At 42.4% G+C, this 3,730-nt stretch overlaps 1 non-coding gene across 1 annotated transcript; it reads left to right on the forward strand.

Moving 5' to 3' along the window:
* Positions 1 to 218: 218 nt before the first annotated feature.
* Positions 219 to 299, forward strand: TRNAL-CAG (transfer RNA leucine (anticodon CAG)). Its single transcript has one exon. It is a non-coding gene; the product is annotated as a tRNA-Leu (tRNA).
* The last annotated feature ends 3,431 nt before the right edge of the window (positions 300 to 3,730 follow it).

The raw sequence follows: 3,730 nt of genomic DNA on the forward strand, positions 1-3,730 counted from the left end.
ATGTTCTTTCGTATCTAAGCTTTCGTCTTTAAGAGATCTGAGGATAGCAGTCGCCTTACGTGGATCGAAACTCCATCTGTCATGTGATAGGGAAATTAGTCACCACTAGAATACAGTATTAATTGCTAATACCGTATCAAATTATTCTTAATGGTTTCGCGGTAACGTGCCATAGTTGAACAACTGATGGTTACGCTGGACAACACAAAATCAACCGTGTCAAGATGGCCGAGTTGGTCTAAGGCGCCAGTTTCAGGTACTGGTCCGAAAGGGCATGGGTTCAAATCCCATTCTTGACATCTTTTAAAGCTATTTTAATTTTGTTTAAGATTAAAGCATGTTAATTTCCTTTCTAAAGCTATTTAAATTGTTTAGATAATCTTTGGCGAAATTACATAACCAATCTTTTGTCGACGCGTTTCAAACCAACCAGTGTGGTTCATCGTCAGAACAAGTTGAAGAACCAATCCGGCTTAGCTTGTTTAAATAGAGTGTGGAGAGACTCCAACGACTATATTGCCAATGGCTATATTGCCAACGGCTAATTTTGACCTAATGACCCTAGTCAAACCACTAATATTCTTGTTATATTAAATTATTATTATTCTTAGAAAATAGCTAAATCAGGGAAATATATTAAAAGAATTCATAAATGTATATGTATATCTAAAAACAAATAATATATAATATATTATTTTTAGAAACTAGCTAAATCAGGTAACTTATATATTAAAAGAATTCATTAGTTAATTTAACTAAATGTATTCGTTTAATAATAAAGGTATATGTATATCTAAAAATGAATAATATAAAATATCTATATAATCCATATTTATTATTTAAATATAATGGTCATTGAAATTAAATCAATAAATTATAATAATTCATATTTATTGAATAATCTCTATTTATTATTATTCCAATCCTAAGGAGAGGGAAGACAGAAATCCTAAGACCTAACAAAAGGGGAATGAGGAGGCTAGGAAGACAAGGCTGGGACCCAACAACTGCTAATCTTCCAGCCATCATCCCTATTAAGATTGTTCGGCCTTTTCTCAATCTCCAGGGCCTCTCTAAATTTGCGATGGTGAAACTGCGCCACTTTGGCAATGACTTGAGCCTCTTCTATACATACATGATGCATAGTCTTCACCGCATGCTCAGCGAGGGCTGAGGACTTGGTCCTACCATGTCTTAAGTCAGCCGAATGCTCGCTAATCCGTTGATTGATAGAGCGACCAGTCTCACCAATATAAGGGGTCCCACAGGAACAAGGAATGATATAGACGCCCTTCATGTCCTTAGGGTCAATAGGGTCTTTCACAGACCTGAGGGAGCCACGGATAGTGTTGAGAGGTCTAAAAGTTGCGGGCACATCGTACTTCCTCAGAATCCTCGCAATCCTATCCGTGGTCCCTTGGATGTAAGGAAGGTTCACACCCATGATATGATCTTTAGGAACCCTTCGGATTGAAGGCTCCTTCTTGGCCTTGAGGAAGGCTTTTTGACCGAGGTGCCTATTGTAACCATTCTTCTCAAAGACATCAAGGAGATGAGCTTTCTCCGTTTCCAGGCTCTCCTCATCAGAAATTCTTACAGCACGGGTGGCAAGCGTGCTAAGAACCCCTAACTTCTGAGCGGGGAAATGATGCGAAGAAGCATGCAAGTATTGCTCAGTATGCGTCTTCTTTCTAAACACCTGATGAGAAAAGGAACCATCCACCTTCTTAGAGATGAGAACATCCAAGAACGGAAGACAACCATTATCTTCTTTTTCCATCATGAATTTAATGGCGGCGGATTGGTTATTGAGGTGACTGAAGAAACGATCCAGCTCATCAGGACCATGAGACCAGACAACACCAGTGTCATCAACGAATCTTTTCCAAAGCTTCGGTAAGAGACGAGAGGAGGTCAAAGCCTTAGACTCAAACTCCTCCATGAAGAGATTAGCGACGACAGGGGACAAGGGGAGCCCATGGCAACTCCGCAGGTCTGCTCATAGAATTCTCCCTCGAAGCTGAAAAAGGTGGAGGTAAGGCAAAGCTCAACTAACATAGCCGTATCAGGGTCAGTTAGCTTATTAATTACCTCCAAGGCCTCATTGATAGGAATACAAAGTATAAAGAGAGACCACGTCGAAACTTACCAGAATGTCCTCGGGCTCAAGCTTAATTCTCTTAAGATCCTCAATAAACGAAGCTGAGTCTTTGACAAAGGACTCAATCTTCCCAACCAAGGGTCTCAACTTTGCAGCGAGAAACTTGGCTAGGAGGTAAGTCGGACCACCAATGGTATTGACAATGGGTCTCAGGGGGACCCCATCTTTATGGATTTTTGGAAGACCATATATCCTAGGAGTGATGGGATTTCCCTCAATCAGTTTCTGGGCTAGAGGAATCGTGGAATTGCACGACTTGATCGCAAGAGCGACCGCTCTGGAAACCTTTTTGAGGGGATTTTTCGAAAGCTTCTTATAACTCCCACTATTACAAAGATGGTCAAGCATCTTATTTCTGTAATCCCTTCTATCCAGGATAACGGCAGCCCCACCTTTATCAGCTTTTAAGACCACGACGTCACGATTACCGTTCAAGCTCTTCAGAGCCTCAAACTCAGCCTTGCTGATATTGCCACGGGGAGGCTTAGCCTTCCTCAGGGTTACGGCACAATCCTGCCTAATCGTGTCTTTAATCTTATCAGGAAGGTTCTTAATGCCATATTCTACATCGCAAATGATGTCTTCAACCGGGATTTTTCTGGGCGCTAAGGCAAAATTAAGACCTTTCCCTAAAAGACTAAAAACTGCAGGCGGAAAAGAAAAACTCGACAGATTCACCACCTTATTGTCCTGAGGGAGGGGACCCGAACTACCCACCGACATACCCTTAATATTAACCTTACAATTAAGGCTATTAATCCCATCTAACACTTTATTACAACGACCACTATTATTATTATATATCTTACTAAAATCACAACTAAGATTATTAGAAACTTTATTATCGACTTCATCATTTATATTATTACTTTTATATATTACTGCTTTATTATCATAATGACTATTAATATCACATTTGTTTATATACAGCTTGAGTGGGCCTAATGGTTAAGAGCATGTGTTTCCTCCTAAGAGGTCACAGGTTCAAAACCAGAGGGGGGTAGAGTATGTATGCCTTCGTAGACTTAGCAGTCAAATCGCTGCGCGGAGGTGGGTCCCTTGTCCCACTAACGGTCTCACTACCCACCGAATCGCTCTTCCGGAAAGACTTACCTTGAACCATCGACTCCAGCCCATAATCAACCGGATTACCCCGCGCGCAGCGTACACTAGAGAGGCCTGATCTACACGTGCATATCAGCTCATCAGAGCCTACGCGCAGTCCTATATCCGTTGACCTGCCAGCAACAATACCATCCGAAACACGCGGGCATACTAGCTCATCAGAACTTACGCGCAGTCCCTTATTTTCTGACGAGTCAGCCGCAATACCATCCGAAGAACCGGCCACTGACTGCTGCGAACCGATCAGAGAGCGTTCACCAGAACACGCTGCTTGGCCGATCAGACTCACGCGCCCTTGATCAACGTAGTCTGATATCTGCATAGACTCACTGTTCGACACCTGAAGAGACTCGTTTGGACCAACCGAATACGCCAGGGCCTGTTTAGCGTCGCCCGAACACACCGCAACTGGCTCACACGTACACGTACCCACCGGCGACCGAA

The sequence above is a fragment of the Pinus tabuliformis genome, chromosome 3_1 (assembly GCF_031772625.1).
Source record: "Pinus tabuliformis cultivar Carrire ecotype Pingquan chromosome 3_1, CPIR1, whole genome shotgun sequence".
Taxonomy (NCBI): domain Eukaryota; kingdom Viridiplantae; phylum Streptophyta; class Pinopsida; order Pinales; family Pinaceae; genus Pinus; species Pinus tabuliformis.